Here is a 14,672-nt window from a genome sequence, read left to right as displayed (position 1 = left end):
GGGTCAACGGTAGCCAAAACACACATTTAGTGTGGGGTGACCCATGGTCTATGACTCTATGTAAATCACAGCCTTCACGCACACAAACCTGCAGACTTCTCAGTGTAAATAAAGTCAGTCATCTGCACTCTACTGAAACAACAGGTCGTGGGAAAATAAAACCCATCAGTCAGAAGGGACAGAGATGACGAACACGAGACTAATCAAACTACTCATTTTCACAATGCAAAAACATTACGTGACCAGCTCTTTAGTCAAAGAAACCTAAAAAAACTAAACAACAACACACATCTTGGCTCAGCTTTCTTAAACTGGTGACATTTTCCAGTTTGTCCACCCAAAAAGATTTGCAAAATCAAATAAATACAAAGTTTGCTGTGCAAAACCAGGTGGCCTTCCTAAATGTGTAGGCGTCAGACTGTAAATTGGTGGTTTAGCAAGTTAAGCCAAGGTGTGCACAAACTGGGTGTGTCTATGTGTGTGTGTTTCCGCTACCCCCACCCATGTGAAGGGTGCTCTTGGGAGAGGGTATGTGCCCGCACTCGCGCCCTCTGGCTCTTCAGCTTCCCTCCATTTTGGTGCGTGCACTCTCCTATCCCAGCTCTCTGTCCTTGCTCCTTTATCTTTCTGTCTTGCGACTTTTCCTTTTGTTTGTTTCTTTCTTGATTTTTCTGGGTTAACACAGATCAACTCGTTCCCCTTTCTTTTCTTTTTCCTGCCCTCTCGCTCTCCCTCTCTGTGCATGTTGGTGTAGCTGTCCTTATTTGGCTTCCCTTTGAGTGAGTGGGAGTGTGAGTATGAATGTGCCTGTGTGTGTGTGTGTGTTTCCTCCTGACTGTGAGTCACTGCTTGTCTGACTCACGAGCGCTAACAAAAACACATAGTTGCCATGGGGACGCACTCACCCCCCTCCCTTCCCCCATCTCTCTCTCTCCCCCTCCCTATCAGTCTCTGGTTTCTCTCCTTGCGGGCACCGCTGCATCCCAGGCATCCCTGGCACTGTTACATGTGTGGCACTCTAATTTGGGTGGGATTATGGTGGCTAGGAGGGATACTGAACAGGATCGGAGGACAGAGTAAAGATTCAGAGGCACAAAAACAGAATAAAAGCAAGGCGGAAAAAGTGCAGGTGAAAACTGTTTGTATGGAAAACCTAAATTAAAGTCCAGGAGTACAGAAACCTAGGGTGCGAGACAAGCAATCATCTATCATCAATAGTAAGTAGAAATGCATTGGCTGAGACAGGCTAAATAGAAAGTGCCCACCTGTGGCTCTATTCTGTGTCTGTTCTTTTGGTTTTACTGCTCTGAAATTGCAGACTGCTTTGAACTGGGCCTGTCCTTTGATGTACTGGCGTCACAGTTTGGCCTTGCCATAACCTCCAGGGAGCTTGATAATGTGCCCACGTGTGGCATTACATTTCGACAAAGATCAGGTAGGGCACTGGATGTACCCACAGCCTCACGCTACTGAGGTTTGGCTTACTTCCTGGATGCTAAATGCTGATGGCGCGCCACCTAGTGGACAAACACACATTGGTTTTGGTGATGTTTCTGGATATTGTACTTGTTCATTTTGAGATAAGTGTCATAGTGGCAGTTAGATTACTGGGCCACATGTGAACTCATCAAACACACATGTCAGATGTTTATGAGATGTCCATGAAAGGGATGCAAAAAGAGGTCAAAGACACAATTGTTCATAAATATAGCTAAGATTGTACAAAAGTACAAAACACAAACACAGATTTGTGAATTTTTTCACAAATCTGTGTTTTTCATTTCAGGACCCCTCAGATTTATCGAGTCAGACTTTGGAGGGATCCAACACTAGGACCACTGGACTTACCTACAAAACTGGATAAAGCAGTTAAAACCAGCTCCACCTCCACCAGCTACAACAATAAAATGCTGCTTACTATGAATAATGTCATACATAATATATCAATAAAGGTACCATATTTCTGCCCAACCAGTACTTTTACTTTTGAAACTTCAAGTACACTTTTACATAAAAATTCAATTTTTTTTTTGATTATTACATTAGTAGTATTTTTGTTGTATCAGTACTTTTACTTAAGTAATGCATCTGAGTACTTCTTCCACCACTGTCTATCTAAGAATATATACACACAGACTGAATGAAGATGCAAACGCAGATAAAAAAAACCCAGCCGCATACTCTACACCTCAACGCAGACAATAAAGATACACACACACACACACACACACACACACACACACACACATAAATACGTGTGACCTTTGTTTGACCTTTGTGTGGCCTGAAAGCTCGCAGCAGCTGGCTGGTGTGAGAACAGGCTGAAACTGAAACTGTACGCCAGCATAATCCTCAGCAAGAGAGACAGAGCGGGGGTTGAGAGGGAAAGAGAGGAAACAGGAGCAAATGAGTGATATTGTGGTAACACGGAGACACCAATAAAAAAGGAGGAATGTGAGAGAATGAGCTTCAGTCGTATAAAGCGTAAATACGAGCTTCTGGATTGGATGAGAGTGATGGGAAACAAAATGCTGAGAATTCAGGAGATGGGGGACAGAACAGAGGAAGCACAAGAGACAATCAATTTAATGTATTCAAAAACGCCATTGACATACTTTATTGAAAAAGAAAATGCAACCTGCCATATATACTGTATGCTTTTACTGTATATACATAACATGAGTTTTTTTTTGCTGTCACTGTCACAACCATAGCCTTAATATACAGTCCATGATCAGAACATACAGAGAGGGCCCTACTGCACACAGACTGATATTCAAAGATGGAGGACTAGTAAGGGTGTGAATGGGTATAAAAAAAAGACAAGATGTCTACATAGATGACTGACACTTCTCTAACTTGCAGTCCCACTTGTTGCTCAGATTGCGGCATGTATACCTTCTCTGCACACACACATTGCCAAACGTATGTGAACATGTGCATGACAGCTGTCCCTGTATGTGTAATAATCCTCAGTAAGCTCTATGGCTCCCACCGTCTCTTTCACTAGATCCTCCAGAGCATCTCTGACCCCACTGTGTGCTTCTCCTGCGCTCCCTCCTCCCGACAACCTGCTCATGTTGTAGTTGATTCCTTCACCCCTTTATCTGCTGTGTGTTTCTTTTATGACTAGGTTTAGCTTCAAATATGTCAGCTAAACTTAGTAAACAGAACAGAATTAATCTCCCTTCCTTTCCTGGCCCTTGTTGAAGGGATGGTATGACCCTTTTGGAAATACTCTAAGTGGCTTCCTGGTGGAATATAGGACAACTCTTGGCTCGAGTCTATACCATAAATATGAAGTGAACATGAGCAACCACTTAGCTTAGCTTATAGCAGAAACAGGGGAAGCAGCTAGCCTAGCTCTATCTAAATCTCACTAACATGTTATATCTTGTTTGTTTAATCTATTCAAAAGGTGTAAAAAAAACGACGATTTGCAGATTTACAGGGGGTTATATGCAAGACTGTAGGAAGTTACTGCTATTAACTATGAAAAGTCCAACACAACTATCATAAAACGGCTGTGGATAAACATCTGTTCTGTTTAGTTTAAGTGACAAAAAGGGGGGCTCTATTTCTGGTGCAAGTTTGCCCTCTGGTGTGCACATTACACCTTCTCTAATGACCAACTCATTCATAATGCCATGTGTCCTGAGAGATCTTCCTTTCTTCTACATTCCAGTTTCCATTTTTGTCTTATCAATACATGTACTGTTAGTGGTGCTTCCCTTTGTTATGCACATATGCACTGGAGCACTTTGGGAAATGAGGTAATACACGTATTATGATAGCATGAATTCTTTTTGACTAAAGCAGGGCTGATCAGTTTAGCTCTATGTAAAAGTAAAAAGAGATGTAGGATACGTTACACACAACAAGTACACACAGCCATTCTTTTCTTTGTCATTGGTTATTATCAAGCATCTGCGGGGGCTGGAGGTGGAGGGTTCTGATTCTTTCACAGTGATCTTCTGCCAGCTTTGGGCTTCCTCTGACTGATTTCTGGCCAAAATTCCCATAAATGTACACAATCATAAATGTCACAGTGTCCATAAAACTCTTTAAAATTCAGTCCATGATGATGGGATACTATTTTTTAATAGTTGTTTATACTTCTAAAATATAAAAATAAGTGTCTCCCTCATTAGTTTGAAATAAGTCTCTCGGAGCGGGGAGAATGGGATGATTAAGGTAGAGAAAAAGCGATGGGGATTTAGGAATATGTGTGAAAACTTGTTTGCAATAATCCCATCGGATAGAAATACATGTACGTTTAAGATGCTCTTCCTTCAGCACAGTGTGCAGAACAGTTTTAGCAAAGTATGCACAGTTTTTGCAGTCAGTAAGCACTTTGAAGAGGGAAAAGTGGCTTTTAAAGAGTCTATGAAGTGGCTTAAAAAGTAGAATCCATTGTACCACTCATCTGTTTTGTCACATTTATGTCCAGGAACTAAATCTCTTCTGCTGTAAGGGGGATCTTGGTTCTAGGGATCTGTGTAGTAAAGACATTCTCCCACAATGCTCGTCCACGCAGAGAGCTGCAAAGAGCTCCTATCTCTGTCCTTTGGTGTTTGAAGTGTCCTTGGAGAAGGAATGTCTCAGAAGTTGCTGAACAGCTCGTACTTCTTCATCCAGTCCATCTGCGGCGCTTTCTTTTTTTCTTTGGCATGTACCTTCATCTTTTCTTCTGCTGCCGTAGCGCTCAGGCCTATCTCAGCGAACGGGTCCAACAGCGGGCTGCTCTCATCATCTGCCAGCTAGACAGGATATATTATTGAAGATGGAAAAACGTTGATGTTTTATGTGAGGGACCAAAGACCAAAATATAGCACCATACATGAATGCCCACACCCACCTGTGTGCTGTTGCCCTGGCTGCTGAGGTCGGAGTGCGTGGACCGGATGGACTGTGTGGTGGAGCTGCCATTGATCTGAGGGTTGGGGGAGCCGTTGGATATGGATGGACCATCATAGTCTGAGAAAACAAACAAACAATGCACACAGAAGGTGCAGAGTGAAGAAAGTATTGTCCAGACGCATTGGTTGTTGTTTAACACTCTAGTATATTCTTTATTATTATTATACATAGTTCAAATCCAAAGGACTGAGATGACAGTCAACAAATGGAAAACTTACAAAGTTTGTTGTGATGCATTTTAAGGTCTGACAATGTTTCATCCTCATCAATTCACAGCTTAAACACATTTTGGTAACACTTTATTTTACAGGTCAGCAATTCCCTCATAAACTCCTAATAATTTCTGAGACAGTGTTGAATTGGTTTGAATTAATAGTTTATCTGACCTCTAATGATAGTGTTACCCAGGTTTATTGACAACACATAGCCTTTTGTGTGTGCAGTACTACCTTTGAGATGGCTGACCGTGGGGACAACCCCCCTCCTCTTGAAGTGTTCGTCTGTGTCTGGGTCCACCACCAACAGCCAGGTCTCATCTCCCCCTTTCTTTATGAAGGCCACCACCTCTGCATGCCGCATGCCCTCGATGTTCACACCATTTACCTGACAAACACGGAGACAAAAACAAAAGGCATTTTTGGCTTGAAGGATTTTTTGGAATGGTTTTATAAGTTAACTGTTATAACTCGTGGGCCTGCATCCGCACACTACACACTTGGCTTTTAGGTGATTTTATAGGCCCTCTCCGTAGGCCCTACTAAAAACAAAAAAGAGAAATAAACAAAGCATTGATCAGTGTCTGCTTTCAAAGAGTTCCAATCACATTTCTTTTTAAAAGTCATCTTTTCCATGGAGCATAGATAGTTGACAGTGAAGATGTTCACAGTAGGGGGGTTTCTCTGAGTAGATTTTAAGGGGGTAGATATCAGTTGTTCACAAAACTTAATATACGGAAAATACAGAGAGTGAAACGAAATCTATTTAAAGACCCAGTACACTTGACATTCAACGGCCCAATTTCTCCCAAAAAGGTTGACTATATGGTAATGGCTAAAAATCAACAAAAAATCTCTCCAGGTCACTGTATTAGCAGCGCTACATTCAAGTTTATTTTGAATATACCTGAATGAACCTTCTTCACCTCACTCATTGTTGACAAACTGTACACAATGCTGGGATCCTGTGCTACCTCATTTGTCCAGAAGGTGGAGCCGTGGAACAAAATACCGATGGTACACTGTCGAACATGACTCTCAGAGAGCCTGGGCCACTCTACACAATGTTACTCAAACTCATGTTTTGAATCAGGAATTCTTGCAATAGCGATTCAGGAAAGCTTTTAGGGTCAGATGTTCTTGCAGCTAAATAACAACAATCATAAAGCATCAGGGCCAGAAACAGCTGGACAGCGGGACATAAGGAACATGTGTGTGACAATATTGCCCTTGCCTCTACGCCTAGCTAGCAAAACACAATAGCCTGTTATTGCTTGCTCTTTTCTGGATGCTGTGTGCATTTGGAGGCCTGAATTTCAACAGCTCTGTCAAGACTCTGGCTTCTCTAAGGCAGGTAGCTTCGCTCCACGCCAAGTTAATGTTGGTACACAATCAATTATTGATAGCTCTCCTGGGCTCCGGCTATTGTACAGGTTTCAGGTGTCCGAGTCCTGAAGGGGGATTTGTTTAAAATTCACTGCTTATGACAAGATAGGACTTAGTAAAGTGAGAGCAAAGTGCAAACTCTCAACTAAATGTAGCTTTTTCTCTCGTTTATGGGTTAGGAGAATGAGGTGAAATAAATGTAGAAAATCAGACTGTAGGTAAATATGTGCAATGAGACAGACTTAAGTGCTTTTCAGGGAAGAAGGGAAGGAAAAATGAGCTTAAGAGAGAGAGAGAGAGATGGAGAAAGACAAAAATGAATGTATCATGAAGAAAAAGTGGAATCAACAGAAGAAAAAATCCTCCCTTCTCTCTTTCATTTCAAAAATCTGTAATCTATCCTTTTTCCAGGAGGACTCATGACAGACTGATAATACAGACGGGCAGGCAGGTCATATACAAGTCAGTCAGTCAGCCAGGGACACAGACAGACAGTTTGATACAGAGAGAACAAGCATCTTTGTGTTCGGCCAAACAACAGGTGTTGTGTCATGTTTCACAGCCCTTCATTAACAGTCCATCCCACACAAGACAATACACTCTGCTCTCTGCCCACTACGCTAATTAATAAATGCTGCAGGAACAGTACAGACGCTTATTTCTCATGGGATTATTCCTCAGGGATCCTCTTGATAATAGTGTGTGTGTGTGTGTGTATGTGTTAAAGAGTGTGTCTCATCAAAGTAATGGTGCGTCCAGCCACCTGAAGTCCATTGGCACACTTTTGATGTTATTTTTGTGTGTGTGTGTGTGTGTGTAACAGCAGCTACAGGCTAACCTTGGATTGATCAAAACAATTTCTAATGCATCTACACATCTGTGAATATGACACACGTGTGTCTTTTAACTCTTCTGTCTCCATTTGAGCTAAATCCTACATGATTTCGATGTTGACATGAGCTGGAGCCTCTTGAAACCCCAGGACATTGTTAAACAAGCTGTTATTGATCATGCATGATTCAGCAACTGCATGGCCGCCCCCAATTCATTAAGATTTTGGTACATAAATTTTAATTTAATGTTCTCATAACAACTGTCATATTCATCTAACGGAAAGAATGAGTGACACATTTGCCAAATCAAGTACAATAGTTTTATGGTGATGTCTCAGCAAAGGACACCAGTTTTTGGTTAAAATGATGGATATAGGCTTTCGAAAAATAAGTCCCTAAATTAAATGCCTGTTGATCCTTGCTTGACTCCAATTAGAGAAAGACTATACTACTTTCAGAAATGCCAGCTGCTCTGTAAACCTGCTCTGTGTACCTAGGCATAGCGGTGCTTTGAGCTAAATGCTAACAACATTGCGCAAAGATGCTCACAGTGAAAATGCTAACATGCTGATGCTAAGCATGTCACCATCTTAGTTTAGTGCGTTAGCATGCTAACATTTGGCAATTTAGCATCAAACACAAGGTACAGCTGAGGCTGATGGGAATGTCATTAGTTTTGCAGGTATTTGGTCATAAACCAAAGTACTGGAAAAACTAAATACGCAAATGTTAAGGAAAGCAATCAAATAGTTGTTTAGACATTTCACTTCAAACTACAAATGTGAACCTCATCATTACAAAATGTACATTTTACAGTACATTTTACTGTACAAAATTTCATGCCAATCCATCCAATAGCTGTTGAGATACTTCAGTCTGGACGAAAGTGGTGGACAGACACTGTCATCCCAGAGCCATGCAGCTAGCTTTCTTAATAAACCTAATTTTCTTGGTTGCCAAGGAGTGTCTAAAAAATGCAACATACTGAGTCCTGTGCAGGACAACTACATTATGTGTGTGTTTGTTTTGTTTCATGAAATTAACCGCAAGCGTGTACAGTATATGGGTACAATTGAAAAAGTGTGTGGCACTTTTATATGGTCTTTGATGTCACCCTTAAGTCTGTGAGAGGTCCAGAGTACGCACTGTTGAGCACAGAGAGACTGATGAGGCATTCACTCGTGTCATTTCTTCTGTCAAGCGAGCTCTCACCATCGCCTTTACAATGCCACCTCCAGTGTAATGGGGCGTGGTGAGAGAATGAGAGCGCTAGAGAGAGATCTGTCATGGTTGTTCACCTCTGTAACGAGCTGCTGACAGATAACACAAGTGCTGTCTTGACGCATGGTCAGAGACGGTTGCAATTATCAGTGCATACACACACACAAACACACACACAGCAGCCAACTAGCTCAACAGGGGCTCAGATTTCTTGGTCCAAACAAAACTAAAACACTGAGATAAAGTTATCAAGCTGGCGTGAAATCACATAATTACCAGAGCACTGGTCATCCTGACAGCAATCAATAAATCCAAAAATCTGACACAAAATTAAAAACAATCTGGTATCTGTGGCTATCAGAGTTTTGTAATAAACCTGAGCGTGTAGTCATTGCCCAGTTTCTCCAGCATCGCCTACCCCAGCTTTATGGCAATTAATGATTATTTTCATTATGGATTAATTATGTTCTTGACTAATAATTTAGTTCATAAAATGTCATAAAATTATTTTAAAAATCACATTTTCCCAGAGTTCAGTAGGATGTCTTGAACTGTAGTTCTGTCCGATTAACAGTCCAAAATCTAAAGATATTCATTTTGCAATGACATAAAACTGACAAAAGCAGCAACTTCTCCCTTTGGACAAGCAGCAGTTAGGAAACATTTGTTTTTTTAATGAAAAATGAATCGATTCATCGAGCTGCTGATTTATTTTGTGAGCAGTGAGCACATGCAAATAAATCTCCTTTAACTGAACTGAATTTGGCTTGACACTGTCTTGTATCTTGAGTATCCTCCAGCAACATTTGTGTGTGTGCATGTAAATGTGATCCTCAGTTTATGTCTCTATGGAGAGATGTAGGGAAGTGGCTGACTGTTACTGTCATCAGTGACCTGCTACAGGATGTTCCCACACACTCTCACCAGCCATCTAATGTTCCAGTGGAGCATCAGTACTCCATCTTCTAATGCCAAGACTGCCACTAAAGCGTGATCAACATTTTGCCACTTAGTGGTCTGATCATTGTTAGGATAGGACCATACTGATGGTTATCCATAATTTGGACTAATAACAGTGTCTACAGTGTACATAACTGTCAACCATTTTGCAAAGCATTTAATAAAGTCTGATGTTGGCAGAAATTGGTTTCCATTAAGGGAGTTCACAACAATGTAGTGAACATGTGTCATCACCTTAGTAATTTGTCTATAGAAATTCCAAGAAGTAGTAACATTTCTTGGCACAACCCCCCCCCCCCATCAAACAGGTTATTGTTGTTTTTACACTTTTTGTAGGCGAGTGAGCTTTTGTTACCTTTGCACGGAGCCAGGCAAACTGTCCCCCCCCCCGATTCCAGCCTTTATGCTAAGCTAAGCTAACCGGTCGCTGGCCTCAGATACATGTATGTATTTACCACACAGGAGAGGCATTTTGATCTTCTCATCTAACTCTTAGCAAGAAAGCAAATATGTCTATTTCCCAAAATATTTTCTGTGTTTGACTTCTCTACAAAATATCTGATGAATATACTTTCCCATATTAGGTCAGTCGGTCATTGGAGAGTCCTTGTTAGCACCAATCAGGAAGCATTTTCAAAACAGGCCTTAACATGCAACACTAAATTCACCTTTGGGAGGAAAACAACATGTATGATAATCATGTTGTCATGTCAAGCAAGTTTCAAGTCTCTTCAAGTTGATTTCAGGACATTTTGTCATGAACTGCTATCAAATGGAACCAACAGCTCCCTAAAAGGGAAGAAATTAAACTCAATGGGAAAATTGTCTTAAACATGCACATTCTTTATATTTTGGGGTGGTTCTAAATGAACTGTGTTTAACCTTACGATCTGACCCTGTTTGAGTCCTGTTTGGACCGCTCCGCAGCCTGGTCTGGGTTCTGATGTACAGCCAGTAAGGGCAAAGGTCATGGGAATGAGGGGTGAATTTTGGTGTGTGTACACAAAAACTGCTTATAATAAAACTGATGATGTTACTGCCAGCATTGTTTTTGTTGACCAGGGGATAGTTGACCGAACAGCCACGCTCTTTGTCACCCATTTCCTCACCACCTCATGGAGATTTAAATCAATGACCATTAACTTTTATGAGACTAAAATTGTCACGTAAAGGTATGTGGTTCTATGTGTGACAGGAACTTGATACTTCTGAAGTTTACAGTCTGCTTTTGTTGACACTTACTTCTTTCTTCACTCTCTTTTGTCTCTCTTATCCAACACACACTGTCTGCCTCTCTCTCTGTTTTATAAGAGACATACATAAACACACACTCCTCCCCCATCTCTCTCCCCCTGTCAGCCCCAGCGATCCCACTGATTTATAACCAACTCTCCTCTCGCCTATGATCAGCCTCTTCTCTCTCCCCAGCCTGACACACAGTGAAGACTGAATCCAGGCTTCAGGTCCTGTTAGTGTTAGAAACAAGGACCTGACAGCAGACACTAGTGAGACTCCTGCCATTTTAATTACAGTTGTGACACTGTATGTTGATGCTCACATCTGTATTTAATCAGGTGTTGAAAGAGTGCATGAAATGTAGCTTTGGATAGCAGCTTTGTTCTAAAATAGCAACAAAAGCTGATTTTTTGGACCAATATAAACATTTGAGTGAAAAAGCAGTTTGGCAGAATCTCTATAGAGTTGATCATGATGCGGGTATATTTAGAATCGCACACAGATGACTAATCTTTATTGTGTTGGACTTAGTTAATCTCCAATAAGCTTGCAGGTGTTCTCCCTTTATCTTACATCTTGTTTTCTGTTTGAGTAAAAACATATAAATTAGTTCCAACAACAAATAGCTACTTTCCCTGGAAAAGGGTAGGCAATGCTGTGTGTGAGTGGGTCATGGAGTAAATGCTCAAGAGAGGGACTTCTAAGCACACGGATTTCTTCAGATTTATATGGAGGTAACGGATTGAATGGTTGTGTGGAAATGTGGGTACGTGTGCAAAAATGTGAGTGTAGGCACACAGCAACACGCATATACAGTACAAACACACACCTCCAAAGATACAGAAAAACCACGCTTGGCAAGTGGCAAGAGGGATTTTCTCTCACCCAGTCAATCACAATATTCTCTGACTTGTACCAGACTAACCCAGAATCATTTATCAATAATCACCTCATTAGTGTGTGTTTTTTCATGATCTCCATGTAAAACACTTTTCATGCTTGACTTTCTACCAACCAAATTCCTTCCAGCTTATCACCACTTCCCCCTCACCCCATAAACTTCTACACACATTATGCACTCCTTACTGCTCCACCACCAGACACATACACACTTTAAACAAAACACATACAATGAAAATAAAAAGTAAGCCTAAACTAAGCTAAAATAATAGCTGCGTAACTGTCTATGGTTCAGTGGAATTTAATATTAGAAAAAGAACAGGAGGTTTTAACAGTGGCAAAATACATGTCAATTGCACTGTGCCATATTGCATGCTTTTTCTGTAAAAACTGGAGTTTAGATATATAATCGGAAGAGGCCCAGATGAATGTAAAGTTGGTCTGAGGAGACTACGATAAAAAATTAAAAAGCCATTTCTGAACATTTTAAAAGCTCCCTTGGTGATTTTTCATGCACTTTCGGGACAGTCCCTAAATTAAAAGACTATCAATAATGTTACTGCAAAAAATCAGATGATGTACTTATCCGTTCAAAGGTGATAACCTATTCATTTTAGAACAATGTATTTGTGTTTGTTTATATCCCACACTCATACACACGGTGGACAAAATAACAGGAATAACAACAACGACAATATAATGCAGTCCAAGAGTTGAATCTGACAGAGTCAACAAAAAAGTGAACCAGACACAGGATTTACTGCAGGACTGCTATATTGGATTTCAATATACTTTCAGGTGTTCCTGTTCTTGTGTCACCATTCACCCTACCTCAACCAGCCTGTCCTGAGGCTGGAGCCCGGCGCGGGCTGCAGCTGATCCTGGGTCTAGGGAGCGGATGTACTGTCCGGGCCGGGATCGATCACTGTGGAGGTTGAAGCCGTAGCCTGCCTCAGACCGCACCAAGTGGCACAGACGTGGAACGAGCTCGGACTGGTTGACTTGCGCCCGTAACTGGGACTTGGCCTCGGTGTGGGCTTCAGTCTGGACAAGGGCCTCCTGGAAGAGAATTAGAAAAGTTTATAGAAATCCTCTTCATAAACATGAAACTAAATCTACAATGATACAACAGGAATGTTGATAAGGTATATAAAAAATGTAAATGCTAAGTTTTGCCCATTAGTTAAAAAGAATTTGAAGAAGGAACCATGCAAGCTCCATGGAGAGGTGGGATCATTGTCAGCTAGGAAGTAGCTAGAAAATACTTCACAACAGTGGTATTTACATTGCTTAAAAGCATATAAAAGATGTTTTAAAGGTTGCAGCATAATTTAAAAAGGTTGTGCAAGTCAGAGTGGCATTCTGCTGGCTGCACTGCAGAGCATGTGAACACAGCAGGTGACTGAAACACATAACATAGCAACAACCACCTTTCAAACCTGTAGGGTGAATGTTATATACAAAATAATGTGAATGGCTCACTTCAAGGTATGAATGGAAAGGAATGCAATTTTACTTAATCATATTCAACGCACTATAAATAGATCAAATAGATCTCATTACTTGATTCTTTGTTGGTTACAGATGTATTCTCCTTTTTGTGTTTTGCGCTGTCATTCAGTCGTAGAATATAAGTCACATTTTATTATGGAGTATATTTCAGAACACTGTCCATTTACATCCCTGACAGTTCTTACAGCCTGGATGAAGACATTTATAGAACCTGTATAATTGTGCCTCAAGCTCTACTGTGTGATCACGCTGATTCACCACCTACACACCAGGAAAAATATGGGCAGTGAGAGGGATGATAGCTATTGGCCAGCTCTGTAACCTCAGCTGATATTAGAAGCAGATAGAGTGGGTGCTAGGTGACCAAATATGAGTCTGCATACAGTACACATGTTGCGTGCATGGGACAGATGTGCAATCATATTACACAACAAGTATATTGTTTCCACTGCATATGCAAAGCTACCATCATGGTCCAGCCTGTGTCTGCTAAAAATACATATGGAGTATGTGGGCAGGGAGAGAGAGAGAGAGAGAAGGAGAGACACAGATATTGTACTTTGTGGAGAAGAGAAGATGGTTTGTGATTTATTCTGACAGAATAGTTTATTTCTTCTCCCCTTATACTTTGTGTGCAATTACTGCAAATGCATCTTCAGGAATCGTAGCTGAGCCTCGATCACAACAAAATTGCCTCCAGTTGCACCCCTTGACTGTAAAAAAATAACACAGATGGCAATATATAATTTTTCGGGCACTGAATTCTTTAGGGTACTGTGGCAGCATTTTAGGCAGCTTGCCCTGAGAAGGAGGGAGAGAGAGAGAGAAACAACTCTCCTGAATCCCTCCAGATCCTGGCTGGAGAGGCAGTTCCTGGGTTGGGCAAGAGGGGTAGATCTTCCAAGTGGGAGAAAAAAAAGATATCTACATACGAATGTATTAGCATCCTGAGATCTGGGCAAAAGGAGAAAAATGGCAGAAAGAGGGAGAGGAGGAACGGAACAAGCAAGGAGTGTGTGGGAGGGACAGAAAATTAGATGCAGCGAGAGGATTGAGAAAGAGAGTTCAAGAAAAGAAACAGTCAAGTTAAGAGTACGCAGAGAAACAGCAGGCAAACAGAGAGACAGAGTGCTACAGGAAAATCAAGACGACATAAGTTTCCAGTAAGCGACGATGGGGAGGAAAAGAGTATTCAGTGGAACTCCTCTAACATAAACAGTGAGAGTCACACAGATGGGAGTCATTATGTGGGGGAGATGCAAAGTGTCTGCCAATCTAACCTCCAACTGCTCTCAATGCCTGTCCGCACCCCACTAATCACCCCCTGGGGCCCATGCCATCTCTTAAAATTGCATTTTGGACACTTCTGATTTGGTGTTTCTGTGCTATCGGTTTGATCAGTGTGAGTTTAATTGTGTAAATTTGCACAGAACTCTTCACTGCAGCTCTGCTGATGGTGGATGGATGCAGATGTCTGACGTGTGTGTCA

General features: G+C 41.3%; 1 pseudogene; it reads right to left on the bottom strand.

Moving 5' to 3' along the window:
- Window positions 1-2,584: 2,584 nt before the first annotated feature.
- The window catches only part of LOC119888256, a 36,640-nt pseudogene continuing 24,552 nt past the window's right edge, over window positions 2,585-14,672 (bottom strand).

Source organism: Micropterus salmoides, unplaced genomic scaffold (genome assembly GCF_014851395.1).
Source record: "Micropterus salmoides isolate LMB-PRFRI ecotype aquatic unplaced genomic scaffold, ASM1485139v1 Ms_hic_scaffold_10, whole genome shotgun sequence".
Lineage (NCBI taxonomy): Eukaryota > Metazoa > Chordata > Actinopteri > Centrarchiformes > Centrarchidae > Micropterus > Micropterus salmoides.
Note: the sequence above shows the minus strand (reverse complement) of the source record. Positions and strands in the feature narration are given on the sequence as shown.